We start from the raw sequence: 20127 nt of genomic DNA, 5'->3' as shown, positions 1-20127 counted from the left end.
ACACAATCATCTTTTGTTTTTCTAGAGTTCATACTAAAGCAGTATCATTTACTCCTTCTTCTTCTCGAAACACACAGCCATTCATTTGTTTCTTTCATGTTGTATCACACACTGCACTTGAATGCACAACGGCTTGCACCACTACCCCTTGTGAGCTTTCTTCCACTCTTCTATTCGACTTCTTTAGGGCTCTTGTTCCGGTCATATTCTCTTGCAGTAACTGAGATGTTCTTTGCTCCAATCCTGATTCTCACATTGTCGCTACATTGATATTCACCCGCTGCTCCATTGGCCACTCAAATAAATGACCATTCCTGAAATCCCTGTAATCTCTATTCAACCTGCCACATTTAATTGATTTCAGCTTAAAGTATTGTTTTCATGGAATAGTTAATTGCAACAGTAAGAACATCATATATGTTGCAACATGTATTTCGTGCACAGCTTACTAGATAGGTAAAACCAACAGGATGTTTAAAGAACACATCCTTCACCATCTATTGATATGAGAAACAAAGTAGAAAGTAATGCTCTCTATCAACATGTTCTCAAATTTAGTAATCATTCATTTAGATTTATGGCACTTTCGTGTATTAAAGAGACTATACAAGGTGGGGATCTATTTAATAGAACAGAGGCTGAAGAGGCAAGATAGATTATGGGTCTGAGAGCAGATCATCCACCAGGGCTGAATGGAGTAGTACTCTTAAAACCCATTCTAAATGTGCAAAGTCTTAAATGTAAGAGATAATAATTTCCTGAGCATTGCCACTTTAAAATGATGTAATTGAAATGAGAGTGTCAGCTGGTTGTAGGCTGACTTTAAAAGGATGAATCTTAGCAAAAGGAAAACAGGAACTGAAGAAGGTTTAAACAACCGAAAGTGCTTGTCCTGACTTTCATGTTTTAATTTCAAGTAAAGAGTGTGTTTTTTATCTAGTTTTTACACTAAGACGGCATTCAGGAGGTGGCACATTCATTTACTTTTCCTTGTTTTTAATCCCTGCATGAAATTCCTTTTATGGAGTGTTTTTTTAGTTTGGGAACAACCCAGGAGGTAGACGGACCAGTACCAAATGCTTCCAGAAATACTGATTCCTCAGGAGAAGAGTCTTGGGAAGACCAGCCACCCCTTTGCTTTAGGATTTCAAGAATGTCTCCAAATGAGATGCTATTGGGTGATGATTTTGGGGACCTCTCCCCTTCATTGAAATCATTATCCTCAATGACTGACTCCTGAAGAGATTCTAAATGCCTCCTTTTGAACATTCTCTTCCTAGGGACTTCCTTCATGCGGTGGTCCGGAGAAGTATCAGAAGAGTTCAAAATACTCTACTGGGTAGATTGGAAGCTGCCTGTCCTTTTGGAGTAGAATGTTGAGGATCACAGTGCAAAGTCATCTGAGAAGTAGAAAGTGGATCCAAAGGGAAGAACCCATCTGACTTGGAGTCGAGAGTACTCTCTTCACTACCTCAAAAGCCGACCACTCCAGGGGGAAGGAAGCCAAGATAGCAAGTTTCTGGCTCATCACCTCCCTCCACCCCAAGAGCAATCCACCTGAGGCAGAAGTCAGAGCCAAGCTGTCCAGTACCAAAGCTCTGAGAGGAAGATATGGCTTTGGAAACTCTGAAGTCGACCCCATCCTCTGGGATCCAATAGATAAGCTTCGGCTGCAAGAGTCATCCAGTTCCAAGGATATTGGAGTCGGTGCACTTAGAGCAATAGTCAGATCTAAAAATGATGTTCTCTTCAGATCCGAGCCAGATGGACCCGGAGGGCTCGGATCCAAGGACTCTAAAACCACATGTTGAATTATTGAAGGAACTGTTATTTGTAGAGTAGTAGATGAACAGACTTCCTGACCCAAAGGGGTAGGAACTGTGAGAACTCCCTTCTGAATTGCTCCATGAAAAATGTCTTCATCATCATCCTCTCCACATCTGCTTCCATGAGACTGCTGGAGGAATGACAAGATACCAGGGGCAGAAATTTTGAATGCCTCTCTAAAAAGGGAGAGAGAGCACCCTGGAAAGAACTGGATCCAGGCTTGATGAATAGGTAGTCCTTGGTAAGGGCTTTGAATGTGAAGATGTAGGATCTGAAATATGTTTGGTCAAATCCAAATATCTAGGATCCAAAGTATTAGTAAATCCAATGAAGCAGGAAACCAGGACATATAGTATAAAGTTTAAAAGGAACATCCGTTTATTATAACAATAAATATGACAGTTTGAGCGCTTTCATCTCAAGATAGAGACTTCATCAGAAACAATTATCTTTGTTTAATTAACTTTATATAACTCTCAAATTAATGACATCATACCTTCACAATTAACATTTAAAAAGACATCTACCTAAAATTGGTTACCAACAATAGTGAGTGTGTTTAGTGCAGAAAACTTGTTATATTTGATGTAAGAATAAAACTTTATAAATGAATAAAAAAATGAATAAAATGGCACAAAAGTATAAAAGTATAAAAGTATTAAATATTGTATATAAATATTTATATACAATATTTAATACTTTTATACTTTTATACTTTTGTGCCATTTTATTCATTTTTTTATTCATTTATAAAGTTTTATTCTTACATCAAATATAACAAGTTTTCTGCACTAAACACACTCACTATTGTTGGTAACCAATTTTAGGTAGATGTCTTTTTAAATGTTAATTGTGAAGGTATGATGTCATTAATTTGAGAGTTATATAAAGTTAATTAAACAAAGATAATTGTTTCTGATGAAGTCTCTATCTTGAGATGAAAGCGCTCAAACTGTCATATTTATTGTTATAATAAACGGATGTTCCTTTTAAACTTTATACTATATGTCCTGGTTTCCTGGTTCATTGGATTTATTCAACAGTTTTGCTCGTTTCTATTGTGGTTTATCCAAAGTATTAGTAGTCAGATCCGAAGATGGTCAGATCAGATGTAGCTTTGGATCCAGTCTTTCTTTCCTTCTTCTTGGCTCAGAAGAGGTAGAGGTTGGAGAATCCAAGGATTTAGACTTTTTAGATTAAGTCTTTAGATTTATGTTTGGGGGACTGAACCCCAACAATGGCTTCTGCAAAAGAAGATGTAATCCCTTTAAAATCAGCTTATTTTTCCTGTCAGCTAAAGCTCGGGGGTTAAACCCATGACAAATACTGCAGTCTTGTTGTAAGTGTTCTGGTCCTAAACAATACACACAAAGATTGTGGACATAAGACAAAGGCAACTTATGCCCACACTTGTCACAGTTTTTAAAACCTGCTGGACCTTTCTCAGAATTTTTTGTAGTTAAGAGAGAAGAGTTAAAGTAAAACTTTTTTTAAATAGGTAGGAAAGAAAAGGAAAAATACCAGAAATGGGATTTGAGATCTACAAGAAAAAACTTGTAGATAAAGGGAAGTACAAGCAATGGTAAATACAGAGCTTACACTGTGTAAAATGGTAAAGGGAAGGAGTTAGATCTACCAACTAGGGAGAAAGGTTTTACACTGAAAATGTAAGAAAGAGAATGGAGGAAACATATTAATATAAAAAAAACAAAGATAACATTAAAGAAATAGTTTTTGGAGAGAAAGTATGAAAAATTAACTTATCTCTCACTGAAAACCTGAGTCCTGAAGGCATTCACATCTAAACACTAAAGCAGAAAACAAGATCTGCGGGATGTTAGGGGTGGTGCATTATGGGTCGGGAAGGAGCTCGAGCGTTTGTTGGTGGCTACAAGCTAGTAAAATGGCCGAGTCAGATCTGAGGATCCGATCTGATCCTATTAGTTGAGGAAGGCATGAAAATGGACAACATCAGATCAAACCTTAAACCACTTTAGTAAGGAACTCAAAAATGTTATGAGAGATACCAAGGCTTCCAAGAAGCATTAGATAGCAACTGACCCTAAAGAGAACCATAAGGCCTCTGCTTTCTATGCATGTAAAATTCACTGTAATACCCCACCATGCTCTGGACACATTGTAAATGGTACTGCCCACACTGACCCAGAATCCATTGTTAAAATCTTGGCTATCAAATTCAGCTCAAATTTCACTCCCCCAAGTATACCCTGCCCCACTCCCCAAACTAGCTCATGCCAAATACCACATCATTAATATTACTCAAGTTTCAATGTCCATCTCAAATTTCAACCATAACAATGAAGCTACAAAAACTGATGGCTATTCATTTAGGAATTTCAGCGTGAGTTCCAAATTAACATGGTATTAATACAGTAAGAGACCATATTTATGCTCAATTACAAAAATTAAAAAATATTTAAATTTGGAGCACTCCAAATGTATAATATTTATTTAAAAGAATGCATACATGAAAAACATTGTTCCTGAAGCATTACGAATTATTAAACTGCACTTTGACATTCAGCCTAACAGTGAATTCTACAATAAAATCATTGACCTGTTCAACAGGACAGGGCTTGAAATGTTGACCATCATGACAAATGAAAATAATGAACAGATGGCTATTTTAGAGAAAGAAATGTGTGCATTAAATGCTTCTGTCAGTAATGTTTTTTTTTCTTTAGCCCCATTAGATATGAATATAACTGCTCATTTCAAAAGGTGGACAAACAAACACATTAACCAGGAGCATTAAGGGCAAACAATATAAAGGGATAAAAAAGACAGTTTAGTGGGGAAGGCTTGGTCCCCTTGCCAAAAAACAAAATATTAACTAATAACATCCAACAGGAGTCTGCCCTCATCTCTCTCATCTTCTGAATCTATCTGAAGTAAAGGCAAGTGGCAATAACCTTTAGCTAACTAAATTCACAGATGAGAGAAGCCAGGAATCATCCTAAGCTCCCCCTAAGATTCATTAATACTCCAATAATGATTTAATCAAACTAATAACTGGTGCTCTATTAATAGTCTCATCCTAAATGCAAAGAAATGTCATATAATCGCCTTTGGCACAACTACTGCTCCTCCACAATACCACATAACTGGAAATCATCATCAACATAGCACTGAGGCACAGGATTTAGGAACTTGCATAAACAAAAAAAGCTGTCCTTAAATCAGCATTTCTTCTGTACTGTCAGAAATGCTTTCTATTTCTCTCATCTCATCTCATCTTCTGTGGGCTTTCCTCCAGATTCTAATCCATCCCAATTTCCCTTTACTCTGCCCTTATTCACCCCATGATAGAATGCAATATTCAGTCGGACATGTATAGTTCTAAATAATTCTTCTAGTGAGAAAGATCCCAAAAGAATCCACGCCTTTAACAACCACTCTCATCTGGATAGACTAAAAACTCTTGACTTATTTTCTCTGTCTTGTAGACTCCAGAGAAGTGATCTGCCCCTTGTTTTCTAAGCTGTCAAGCTATTTCTCTCAACTTTCTTTTCTTCAGAATGAAAAAATCCTTAAATAGTACCATTCCAGTGGTCTACTTCTATGACAAAATATCAAAAAGTCTAAATCTGGGGATTAATTCATCACCCAGCCCCTTCCCCCATTTAAGCAACAAACTTCCCCTACATATTAGACAATGTAAAACCCTAACAACATTCAAACTTTGGACTCCATACATTCAGAACCAGAATGGCTAGCTAAAAATGTTGTGTGTCAAACTTAACATTATAACATCTTTCTCCCCACTTCTTCTCTGCTCTTCTTTTTCTCCCTTTTCTTCAACTGTTCTGCATTTCCCTTTTCTCTTGCATAATCCAAGCTGAAAATATTCCATCTGTATCTCAGATATTACCTCCTACTGTCAGAACTATTATCTCACATTCAAGTGTTTATCTTTGATGTCATTGTTGGTTAAGCCTACAATTCTTGATTTGTTTCCAGACTGACTTATTGGTAGGGATAGATCTTAATTAGTCTGGTTAGAGCTACCATGGGGTATTTCTTAAGATGAGACTTTTAGGGAATAAGTATTGCTCAGATTCAAACTGAATTGTCTGGCAAATAATACAGAAGTCTGACAGTTAACACATTTGTCTACTGTGTGTCTTTGAGCAAGTCATTTAACCAAACAGTGCTTTCTGGATTATCCATGAAAGGAACATTCCTGTCCAGTGGACTTACCTGATCAGCAAGGAGGTAAAACTTATTAATGGCCAGATGGGGTATCTACATTACTCAACAGAGTAGCACATGCAGGAAGATCTTCCTTGGGGTTTTAAAGAAAAAATAATCAGAAAGAAGTATATAACTGATGATTGAAAAGACATGCATGTAAAAGTAGCCAGCCTCAAGGTATATGCTAGGGGTCTTAAATGTATAACTAGAAGAGATGGTGGACATTTTACCTCTTGCTTCTGATAAAGAGAAATGAATCAGAATGTCTTCTACCTATCCCTTCATGAGCTCTTGAAGCAGAACAAATATTAATGATTACCTACTGGTTGTAATGGAAAGTGACATTTCAATAAAGGTTGGAAAAGAAAAAAACTACAGCATTTCTGATGCAGAAACAGTATGTGCTTTTTATTGCTTATTGGAGAATATAAACACATTTTATACACATTGTCTTGAGTTGGCTGCCTCTGACAGACCCATAGTGATCACTATGCACCAAGTTTTATAAAACAAATGAACAATTATATTAGCTGTCATTAATGCAGGTATTTAGTTAGCACTATCTGATGTGAAAACACACCTGAAGAAAAATGGAAAATTCAGTCTGCTTTTAACACTTTATTTAACAGTCTCAGTTGACCTTCCATAATATATACTTTAATATCTGGCTGTTCTATGACTACTTAATTTCATTTAGGGATTTGATAGCTGAAGGCTTGGGCAGACTAATATGTTGACATAGTGCAGAGCTGATACACAGCCCTAAGAACACCCCACTATAACCATAAAGGAGATTGTGCTGAGTGGAAAGCAGAGTTTACACTGTGTAAAAAATACAGTTATTGTTTATAACTATAATAGGCAACAGTAAGTGTAACTGTCCTGCCTGTGATATACGATAGCAGCAAATGGAGGGTAGTCTTGCAGTCTGCCTTATAAAGGCTAGTGTGCTGATAAAATGTGCTTCTCAATATGTAGTGAAATCGGACATGTTCATTGTTTTTTTTTAATAGAACACATTCTTGAAAACTCAGAAAAATGAAATCCTGTTGTTTATGAAGTATACTCTGCTGTAATTGAAAGAGTAGTAGGAAAAGAAAATGTGCATTTTCATGTCAAAAAATGTTTATTGCATAAGCCGAGTTATTTTACATTCAAGTGTTGAGGATAAATAAAAAGTAAATAAATAAATAAGTCGCTTTGTAAACATTAAACTGTAATAATCATTCCATGGCTTGTTTATCAAAGCTAGATGAAACACTAATGGAGTGTGTTTTCTGCAGTATATGTGAATATTTCACAATTAATTGAAAGAGAAAAAATGCTTACCAATGAAATTTTCAGTATCTGACAGTGAGTAATGATTATTGTCTATTTCTTGCATTAAAAGTGTCCTCCATTTTTGCAGCTTTCAAAATACATCTTACATGCAGTTTATAATTAATCATGTAAGTGGTTGGGTGTTGTTTGTCGAAGTAGAATGTTAAAAAAGTAAAATAATGATATTAAAAAATAATCTTCACTTGCTATTATAAATAACAATGGGTTATATTTCTTTATTTCTGAATATTTGTGAACTGGGCACATAAAAGTATCTCAACCCTGGGTATTAGACACACACACAATGTTATTATTATATATCAGTTTGTGGAATTCATGATTACATACAATTTTTTTTTCAGGAAAACATCAATATCATATATTAACTGGAACTTCCTACCCCCCCTTAGATGATGATGTAAATGAATTCAGTATAACTTTCCTGAATATCCTAAATATTCTTGCACCTCCTGGACAGAAGAAACTAAAACAAACAATACAGGATAAAGAAAAAAGCATGGAAGGAACGGAAAAATATAAAACCCCACAATATCTTGACAAATTCAGAATGTATCACAATTGTACTAAGAAGCAAATAAATGAAGACAAAAAATTATACTATAATAACTTTCAGAAGAATAGTAAACACAACCTTAAGAAAATCTGGAATGCCATTAAAGAAATCTTGCACCCTTGCCAAAAATTCAACCATAAACTATTTTGCAATAATTCAAAACTTGAAACCGAAATACAATTAAACTCTTATAGCATCCCTAACCAGGGATTCCCCAACATCTAATCCCATCCCTGCCCAATACCGCGTACCAGCACATACATTTTCACCTTCAGACTTGTGCCCACACACTATATAAATTACTCTTAAACAAACTCAAACCATGTTCTACCTCAGCTGATGACCATCCAAGTGAGTACCTTAAAATAGCAGCCAGTAGCATCACCTATCCTTTTCCATCCTTATAAATAAGTCTATCCAGGAATCCTACATTCCCTCTCTTGGGAAAAAAGTCACATATTTATATATACTGTATGTGCTTGTGTGTATGTATGTATGTATGTACCTGTGTCTGCGGACATATGAGCATGTGTGTGCATGCTCACATGTGTGTACATTCATGTCTGTACATGCATGGTGGGTGACTGTGTTTGTGTGGCTGTATTTGTGCGGGTGTGGGTGCATTTGCAAATGTGTGTGTGTGTGTGTTTATCTGTATGATTGTGCATGTGTGGCTGTGTATTTGAGTGTATGTGAATGTGTGTGTTTGTGTACAGGTATGTGCATGCGTGTGTTTGTCTGTATGTGCATGTGTGTATGTGTGTGGGTGAATATGCATGATAGGAAAGTAAGACAACAACAGTCTCAGAATATAATATAGTTCACCACTGAAGGCTTCCCATACCTTTTGCAGAAATGCTACTGGAAAGAGTTGCAGTATGAGGATATTGATATGTGTAGATAAGACTGCTTGGGTCAGAGAAGTATAAAAGAGTTTCGAACAGACAAATGATATGGAATTTATCACACATCTCTGTAACTATAACATTCAATATTATATGCAAATGGACTCACAAAATTTACAATTTCACAAATAAATTTTATCATGACTTTAAAAGGTTTGTGAAGTGACAACTGGCAGATGCAGATAAACAAAAAGAGTTGCTCGTAATGGGTATGGGGGAAGATCTGGCAGTCATTTAAGAACTACAGATTTGACTGAGTAAGAAAATATTGCCAGTTAACTAGTGCAATTTATACAGCAGCTTTCAGATGGCACAAATCAGTCTTTCAGAAGAAAAGAGAAAAAAAAAAACACAAATCAGATTCCACAGACTGTTTAAGCAGTAATTGACTCACAGTGCTCCGACTGTGACTAAATGAAGAAAAAAGCCTCCCTTATTTTGTCTTGGCCATGGCAAGTAAACAGAAACAAACAGCTCTGCAAAAAGAGGAAAACAGTGACTCAGGAAAACAAACTCACATCGGAACAATAGTGCCATGAAGGACATTTTTGGATACACAAAACAAATACTCAGAGCACAGATTATCGAGATATGATAATAAAAAATGTTTAGACTATCACAATGAAGTTTTACTTTATGTAGAACGTACAGCTTGCCCAAAAGCCTGGAAAGAAGACAGCCTAGATATGCCAAACGGCTTTAATCTCCTACCACAGAAAAGAAGACTTCCCATTCCTAGTTACAGGGTTACAGACACAAGAAATTTAATGAGGACTACCCAGAGATGGAAACAGTGCTTAGAATTATTGTTAATGCTAATATGTAGGAGAATCATGGTATATATATATATATATATATATATATATATATATATATATATATGGATCTACTGTAATTCATCAAAAGAACACTTCTTCAAAAAAGAACAGTTGACCCACACTTACACGAAAGTACACTTAACCGAAAGTACACTTTCGCGAAGAACATTTCAACAAACCGACCAGGAACACCAGAACTGTGCCCCCCACACCTCCCCCTACTTAAATATACCAACTCTGAGATCGCACTACAGTGGGGAAACAGGTAAATTCCCTTTTCCCCACTGTAATGTGCTTTGGCGCCTCATTGTTCCTTAACGGTTCGTTGAACCGTTCTTCACAGAATTGCACTTTCGGTTAAGTGCACTTTCGCATAAGTGTCGGTCTACTTCTCTTTTTCGAAGTGACAAGTAGTACTCTAAGGCAAGTCAAAGTTATATGTCCTTTTCCCCACTGTAGTACAATCCTGGTGTTAGTATATATAGTTAGGAGTGATTTGGTTTTCTGTTGTCTGGTTTTGTTTTACATTATTTGGTAAAACGGAACTAGGTGGAGGGCTATGCCCCCCGCATCCCCCCAACTATAAATACTAACACCAGGATTGCACTACAGTGGGTAAAATGACATATACATTTGACATGCCTTAGAGTACTACTTGTCAGTGAAATGAGTTTTAGGTGAAATGAACTTCAGCTGATTTGGTCTCAGTGAAATGGGTGTCAGTGAAATGGTCTTTCAGTGAAGTGATACGAATATATATATATATATATATATATATATATATATATATATATATATATATATATATATATACAAAACACTATTACAATTAAATTCAAGACTTTTGTAAAAAAACACCCAGGTCTCAAACTTTATCTACAACCTAGAGAAGCACAGTAATAACATAAAACTCCAGATTTAGTTAAGTTATTCCAAGAATACACAGTTATATCCTCAACCAGGTTGAAGTGAATATTGTCTTACTTGTGGTATTAGTATATGAACGTTACATAGCCCTGCTTATCTTTTATTGTGCTACTAAAGTGTTAATCTACTCATCTGTCTGTTAGCCTATATTAAATATTATCTGTATGCTTAAAAGGAACATGCAGTATTGGTGCAAACTCAGATCCTTATGGGACTCCACAGAGTTAGTTGTCAAGTTTACTGTTCTGTCTGTTGTTGTGGCCATTCCCTGCAATCAGTAACTAAACCAGAGAGCATCCTCCTAGATACAAAAATAAACACTTATATTTTTATAATTTTCAATAATCCTAAAATGAGGAACTATACATAGTATTTTATCTAGATGTATGTAGACTGTATTTAATGAAATATATAAGATCAAAGTATTATTTATTGTGTTAAAAATGAATTGAATTATTCTTATGACTTGTTCCTGTTGCACCAATGCCAAAACATTTTGTTTTTTGTTAACCATAGTTACTACAATCCTTTGAAAAACTATGCCAATAATACAAGTGAAACTTATCAAAGTAAAATTAATAGAGATATGTTTTCCACACCCTCACACACCAGTGCAATACCTGCACATCTATGTATATCTAGGACAAAACCAGAGTTTAAAAACAGAATTAAATAATGCAGTCAGTGAGGCTACACAAAAGGAATAATTCACTTAATTCCCTTAATTAATATTCAGATAGCTCTTGTGGTCCCATAGATAAATATATTTTATATGATTAATAGCCAGTAGAACAAGAACTTCAGTAGAATTAAATATCAGTTCTTAAAAGCAGGGTAATCGGCAGTGGAGTTAGACAAGAATTAGGAAAGTGAGTTCTAGTTGGAGCTGTATGTCACATTACCTGAAATACTAGGGCAAGGGGTACATATGTTTGCTAGGCACTAAAACAATAACAACATTTTCTGAGATACTTTTACGAAAGCACTGAGCCATTTTTCAAAACAGATCAAAGGTAGGAAGAATCTGAGCAAATAAACAGAATTACAATATAAGAGGGATATCTACCATGCTTGTACATTCACTGATGAATCATATGATACTCCAAAGTATTTGTAGTCACTGTATGGATATAATTGTGCCCTTTTGTATGCTACTGCTTCATCCAATCATTGGATGTAAAGCCCCAGTCAGAAGCTCTTGGGAAAATTTCTAACTCAATTACAGAAAGTACAGAGATTTATCATTTCCTAAAAAAAACCCATATTTTGCATTCTGATATATATATATATATATATATATATATATATATATATATATATATATATATATATATATATATATAAAATCTCCAGTTCAGAATTCTGTGTCTAGAATGAGCAGATGAGCAAATATAATTAACCTCAAAACCTCCAATAACAATACTAGCAAATGGAGAGGTTCATCACTAAATATCTCTGTCACATTTAAAATAAGTCTACATCCTTCTTAAAACAGTATTATTCACTCTTTATGTTTAAAGGCATCATAATAATTCATGGGTATATACAAATTCTAACGTGGGATGATTGTGGTCAATCACTGAAAGACCATAGGATCAGAGGATCATAGGAAGTTACTAGGCTCTTGGCCCTGAGACCCTTATCAGCCTAGCCAAGAGTTTAGCCCATGTTTATACAAGTCAGCACCTAATGCCCCTGTCCAGCAGGGACACAGGTAGAATCCCAGGGGTGTATTTTCTATTTTCCATCCAGTTATTCAGGTTGCACTTAAAAAGGGGTAAAGAGGTACTTTGCTTGACGTGGACAGGGAGTCTATTCCACAGATGGAGGAATCTCTGAGACACATATCTGTCCTGGCAACAAGTCCTATTGATGTCCCAAACCAGGTTGAGACTGTGCATCTGGGCTACTCGAATGGAGCTTGACTTGTGGATATGCGGCAGTTCCATCAAGGTGGAGTCCGAGATTGACTAGTATGCCAGACAGAGGTCAGCTCTGAGAAGTCTGTATGAAACTGAGTGGAGGGATAGGGCTTTTAGCCTATCTGTGTATGGTAGATTTATGAGGCCCTGGATTCTCCTGGTGAGGAACCTCTGTGGTCTCTCCAGCTGCTACATGTGCTTTGCATGGTACATGCCAAACATGGTATTGTACTCAATAATGGGGCTTATAAGGGAAGCATATAGGGATGTTATGACCCCCTTGTCCCTGGATGAGATACCCTTACTTATGAGGTAGGCCATGTAGAAAGTTTTCCGTACAACGGAAACAACATGGTAGTCAAAAGTCAAGTTGTTATCAACCTGGGTGCCCAAATCCCTCACAACTGATTGCATGTTTAGAACATTGTTATTAATGTGAAAATTTGTGGAGACATCACTCTCCCCAAAGGGGATGCTGATGCATTTTTTGGTATTTGGCTTGAGGCCATGTTTCTGGCATCGGTCATTTGTTTGGGTGAGAACCTCTTAGAAGATTTCCACATCACTAGGAGAATGGATGACAACACCCAGCTTGCAGTCATCTGCAAACTTGGCCAGCCATAGCTCACTGGTTTTGGCCTGCACCTTAGAAAAGTATATCCGAAATAACAGAGGCCCCAAGATGGATCCCTGTGGTACGCTGCTCATTACGGGTCTACTGATTGAGGTGGCTTCCCCTATTTTGACTAGGTGGATTCTATCAGTAAGCCAGTTTGTGCCACTAGTCAATGAACATGGTACTGACATACAATATTATCCTGACCCTGACATGGACAAATCTAAATGAAGACATCCATTATGAGAAACAAGATGTAAGTATCTTTGGGATTGATTGCTATGTACAACTGGAATACAGGTATCACTAATATTACCATAACTTAATTACTAACCTGTGGCAGCTTACAAATTACATTTAACTCAAACTACTATGGAAAGCTACATGGCTATATCACAGAAATTAAAAAGTAAGCTGATTATTTCATTTACTGGAGTCTTCGTATAGGTTAGTACTAAGCTAACTGTCCTTGTAAGCCATTTTAAGCCTAGCCAATTATCTCTTGTGAGACTCAAACCCTGCACCTTGTGTTTGTAAGGCAAACACTTTAGCCATTAGGCCACCCTCCCAACCCAAACACATCTAACTGTATCTTCCGTAGTTATGGCAATGAGTAACATTAAATTAATAACACACAAGCCAGAGCACCAGTTAAACTTCTGCAGTTATCAAAATGTTGTACATTGATAAAGCAAGTTTTGAGTTCTTATATAAAGCTCTCAGTTAACTGTTCAGTTTATGCCTCATTCCTCACTTGTAGTCACAGGCTATGGTAGTATGATTTGGGTGAGCCTTAGTACAATGCTACTCTTCTGGAGTGTGAAGTGCTAATTGAAGTAGTTAGGCATCTCATAAATATGATCACGGGCATCATCAGTTGGACTTATTCAAGGTGCACCACACTGGAGTGAGATAATGGAGCAGACAAAAGACATGTTGACCTCAGAATGCTAGAATCTGCAACTAGGAATGGAAATTTTGGTCTATCCTGATTAGTTGGCTGTAGAAAAAAAGTCACCAATGTATAACAAATGTCCAAACTGGAAATCCAAGTAGCAAAACAACAAAATAACAAAATACCAGCAGGACAGCCACAACAGTAAAATATTTTAATAAAATATACACCATAAAAACAAAGAAATATATATGTGTATATATATATATATATATATATATATATATATATATATATATATATATATATAACACAAGCGTGTTCGCATATAAGATACGCTTCTTCAGGTCTTCTAAAAATCAAATCAAATCAAACATTTAGATACATTTCAGTAACCAATCAACAGGCCATAGAACTAAATTACTTAATTATGTTAAAGGTACAGATGTATCTAAGATTTCTTTAATCTACGTGCTTTCAAGACAAGTTTAATACTGACATTGCTGTTTATTCCTGGGTATCTATGTGCCTGTAGCCTCAGAGTCCACTTCATTTCTACTTGTTCTAAATGATTGTTCATACCCCCCCTCTTGTACTGATATGGACAGGCTGCAGCACTCTAAAGGAGAAGTGGTGTTCTGGCCACATGGTAATATGTTTATCTAAGGCATTTTTCTCATTCTGTTTGCGTATCTCGTAAAGGTGTTTACTGATGTGTTCTTTCAATTTCTAGGTAGTCTTACCTACATAATAACAAGTACATAAATCACATGCAGCTAAGTACATTAAATTACTACTATTGCAATATGTATGAAACCTCAGTTCAAAAACCAAAGGTGTGTTGGGACAATTAAATACCTGATGCTTGCTTAATACTTTGCAGAAACTGCATTTTCTGCATGGGTATGTGCCTGAATTCATCACTGTGGAATGTGTTTTTTATTATCATTACATAACAGCTTTTCCAAGTTAGCATTATTTCTAAACACAAAATGTGGAGTCTCCCCTACAATCCTTACTGTAGAATTATCAATAGTCAGTAAGGACCAAGGTTTACAAATGACTTCTCTCACTACATTATTACTGTTGGTAAATTTAGTGACAAATGAAAAAGAGTGTTTGTTACCAGATGGATTTGTGGTGTATTTTCGATTATTTACTGCACCCACACTATCCATACTCTGTGAATAGTTACCCAAACCTTGCTCTACCTCTTGTAGGACATATTTCTTATAACCTCTGCTCATAAACATTTGTCTCATCCTATCCATTTCAATATCAAATGTGTCATTCCCTTCACAAACCCTTTTTACTCTCAAAAATTGACTTTTGACAATATTAGGAAAGACATGGGCGTGCATACTGTTATAACTCAGTAACCCATTATGCCAGCAAGGTTTCCTATATAGGGTGGTAGATATATTCCCAACCTCATCTCTGAGAAGAGGTACAGCTAAGAAGTCAGTTTGAACATAGGAACTAGTGGTAGTGAACCTAAGAAAACGTGTAGTGGATTCCATCAAGTTAATGAGTTCAGACAGGGAGTATTCATCCCCTTCCCAAAACATAAAGACATCATCCACAAAATGTCTATACAGTTTCACTCTCAGTATATTGATTGTTAAATAGGTATCTAGATTCCCCAAAGTGCATAGGAATTTGTACATTTGGTGCCCATAGCGACACCCCATTTCTGCTAATACAGCTGTTCATCAAATAAAAATATATTATTACTCAAAATGAAATCTAAAAAAATGTACATGCCATGTTAATATCAATTTTAGAAAAAGTACCAAAGCTAGTTAAGATTTCCCTGATGGCCTCTATACCATAATCATTTGGTATACAAGTAAACAAATTTCTAACATCCATAGTCACCATCAAGCAGGTAGAAACATCATTGTTAATAGTATGCGCATTTAAGTCATTTAAAAAATGTATCGTGTCCTTTAATATGTTGTTAATAGTAGGGACTACTTCTCTCAACCTCCCCTCCACAAAAATGGAGAGTGGCTCAGTCACCCAACCACCCCCTATTACAATAGGTCTCATAGGGGGTGTGGTGTTGGATTTATGCATTTTTGGTAGTCCCTTAATAAGTGGTATTACAGGATGTGTTACATACAAAAAATCATGCAGTCTCATTGATGTATCTGCCTGCAAGTAATTCATCCAAATAGTCATGGATTTTAGCATTGATCATTTTAACATATGACTTGTTCACTTTAGAGTATGTCTCACCATCATTAAGTAGTTCAATCATGGCCTTAACATAATTAACCCTGTTCATCAGAACAACTGCCTCTCCTTTATCAGCTGGTTTTATATATATATCAGTATTATTACATAGACATTCAAGGGCTTCTCTCTCTGCGCGTGTTAAGTTGTAAAAAACATTATTACAACCTGGTTGATTTAAGACCTTACATAATTCTTCCTTGCATACTTTAAAAAAAATTCAGTATGTGGTGGTATAGGTGGAGAGAACATACTTAATCTCTTGTAAGTAGAACCATTGCTATCCATACTGTTATCATTGAACTTGATTAGGTGGCTGTACAGCAAGCTTTATGAGAGGAAAGTGTGTGAGTAAGACGATGCACCAATGTCAGTAACTCACATACATAATGACAAAAGGTATAAGTAACCTCTGTGTTAAGCCAAAGGAAAAGATTATGGCAGGTATCTCTGGTATGTACTAGTGTCCAGTAAGTATATATCATTTTTCAGCATGTTCAGGTAATGTGAATCAGGATAAAAGTTACTGTCCTAATTAATAAAATAGGCATAAATAAATGGAAGGAGAACTTTAACAGTTTTGTATCCACTGCATAGGTAGTAGTAAAGACTGTAATTTGCCATTTAGAAGTCTAAAAAAAGTACATTTGTAGGGCAAAAAGTTAACGTCTGAGAGAGAAATCCTAGTGAAAATAAAAATAAAACATTCTGGTACCAAAAGAGACAGGTGAGAAAAATGCAGATCACCATGCTAGGAAATGGATGAGCCAAAATGCAGTAACAGATTCTTGTGAGCAGTTTTTCTCATTGCTCAAACAACACAATATGTTGTATTGGGCCTGATCATGCATTAAAGAAGGGAACACTAAGCTGGATTCTGTATCACAGACCACTTGTAGTTGTAGCCTAGAAATTATTTTTTTTAGCTAAGAAGAAAACTTTCAAAAAATTCCACCACCTTGTTGAATGGCATCACAGCTGGATCAATTAGGAATAACTCTGATCTCTGAATAGGTTAAGCTGTCTAATAATGTATGATGCTTGCTATGCTAAAAAATAAAACAGAGCCCAAATTCCAATTTAGGAACTGTTAAATGACGCAAGTGATCACTTGTGTAGTATTTTATGTAGAAATAGGCAAGGAATTCTACAACAAATGTCAAGACTAGATGTCAGGTAGTCCCACAGCATTAAACCTAGAGTTTGTCATACTACTCAGTAGAATGTGGATAATACAAACAAACAAAATGCAAGTCGCACTTAAGACTGTTTTAAACATATGCACATTAACACTAAACCAAATACATACCTGACTGCCCTAATGTAAACATTCTCAGTGTAAACCAAAGGCAAACTAGCTACATTGCAGTTACAGATGTTTTCATTGTTCTCTCGCTAAGATTCAGGCATAGCACAACTGCAGAAATACTTACTGTATTTCTAATATACCATGCTAATATGACCAACATAAACTGTACCAGGATAGTCCTAAGTTTGTCAGGGGAATTAGTGTTATAATACTGATAAAATGCATTTATCTATCTGATAGTTCTTACACGGGATAATGATGGTGACTAAAGCCAATTCCATGGATTTGCAGAAATACCACTGCTTCAAGGACAAGACGCTAACTAGTTGGTGCTTCTACTGGCACAAATTAGATTTTTCAGTAGCCCTGATTTAGTGGTATGAAATGTGTGGCTCAGTAAAGGAGCTAAAAAGGTAGCCAAGAGAAAGCCATAACCACTCAGTTTTCACAGCAGCATTTTTGTGAGTGCCATGGTCCCATCAACCTTTGGCTCAGGTAATTAGGGCTTCAGGCATGCAGTGTACGGCATAAGCTTCTTAGCAGTTCTTAGAGTTTTCATAGTGTTCTATTTAACAGTTATTATAATGTGGTTATTTTTATCATCCCTCCACACACATAAAGTCAACCAGTGTTAGGACTTTTCAGACACTATACCAGATCACATTATACCAAGGAACCAGCTACTAAGGAAGATGATTTGCCCTTCCTCTTACTGGAAAATATTTACCGTGCTGCAGTAGGTTAGCAAAAAAGCCAATGACGATAAATGCAAAACCAACAAAATCTTACATCATCCTTACTAATACAGTAGCTTGTACAGGAGAAAGGATGGAAACCAAAAAATGCAGTAGTGTGTTAACAGAACTAGTCAGAGTTTGGAGAGAGCAAAAGTAACGTGGGAAAAGTTGAACATGTGATTAAAAAATGAGGTGAAATGGTAATAGCAACAAAACTAGGGGACTACACCTTGAAAATATGTGAATTGACCTTGAGGGAAGGATTCAATTTCAGGCAACTTTTTTTGGTCAGATGTCCTTTAGTGCAATCTCTGGTTAGTTTTATGGTATGCAGTCACATAAAATACTGTTAAGGTATATAAGAGACTAAGGCATACTTCTCAACTTCTTTGCTCAAGAATTATGGATAAAGCCAAAATTAAATGGGAGACAAAGGCCCAAAATCAGGGACAATTTTTAAACATTACTCTAATTCACTTAAAAATATAACAGAACAACAGATTTTGCATCAACATGCATTTTCTGAACAGTAAGAAGCGTGAAACTCTAATGTCTGGCTTTAGTGACTGAGTGTAATCCTTAGTAATTTACTAGAAAATCAAAAATGTTATGAAGGTCATGTCAAAAATATAGCACAAAATGAGAGGTACAGACTATTTAGCAGATTAAATAAATATCTTTGTTGCAAAGGGTATTTTTCACTTTATTAATCTATAATGATGCATTATGGGCTGTTCACAGCTGTACTTACATTAAGCTGAATTAAATTCCTGGTCTCTTTATCTATGTAGCACATCAGTAGAGCAAAGCAGACACAAGAAACTAGCATTGCTGGTGTACAAATTCTGAATGAGTCTAGTGGGCTATAAGTAGTACATGTAGTAAAATGCAATACTCTTACTTGTGACATCACACCCTCTGGCTAAAGTAAGTCATCTGGTTAATATTTCATAATTATAAGTACATAGTAACACTCTAAGGTTTCTGATTTCATCAATTTACAATGCAGGCTGCCAAAGTCAGATGTAATAGTTCAGCAGTTCAGAAAATAGTATGAGCTTCTTTTTGCATGAATGTATCATCACTTTTACTGTGAGAGTTTGTTAGTTACAGCCTTCTTGGACTTATTTACTCCTTATGTGATTTATCTTTACTTTGTTTTTATAGCAAGAAATGACAACATTTTCTGTGTGTTTAATGTGTTTAACAGTTATTTTTTATTGGCAGTCAAAATGTATGTAGCTTGAGACATATGTTTTCTTAAAGGCTTTAAAACACTTTATAGACTGTCTTGCAAAATGTCTGTGGAGACACTTTCAATGTTTTGTGCCTTTAAATTGTAAATAAAGATTGACTTGCTTCACTTCTTAATATGACTAAAGCAAAAATTCATTGTAACTTTCATTGTTTAATATAACTAAACTATATTTACTGCACACCTCCCAATCATAAAATATGATAAGATAATACAGACTTCGCTACACTTGGGCTCTTTAAAAAGTGGTTTGATTATTCTAGAAATATGTTTGACTACAGAAGGACTAAGACAGGTCATTCACAAGTTGTAAACAAACATAATTTTGGTATAATAAAAGCAGTATGAAGGAAACTCATTTTAGAAATTTTATTAAGAAAATTGAGACTGAACCAAATTCCCAGGTGCCACAGCAGTCTTTATAAGGTATGAGCAATCATAAAATGTGTTTTTTTTTTCTAAACTCTGGATACTTTGAGGTCTTAAATAATTCACAGTGTCCCTTTAAGATTCTTATTTTCATGTAGTTTTGTATGACATAATGCAGATGTTTGAAATGAATGTGCTCT

This window comes from Protopterus annectens, chromosome 1.part2 (genome assembly GCF_019279795.1).
Source record: "Protopterus annectens isolate FY-2018-M chromosome 1.part2, PAN1.0, whole genome shotgun sequence".
Classification (NCBI taxonomy): domain Eukaryota; kingdom Metazoa; phylum Chordata; order Ceratodontiformes; family Protopteridae; genus Protopterus; species Protopterus annectens.
This window is presented reverse-complemented; position numbering follows the sequence as displayed.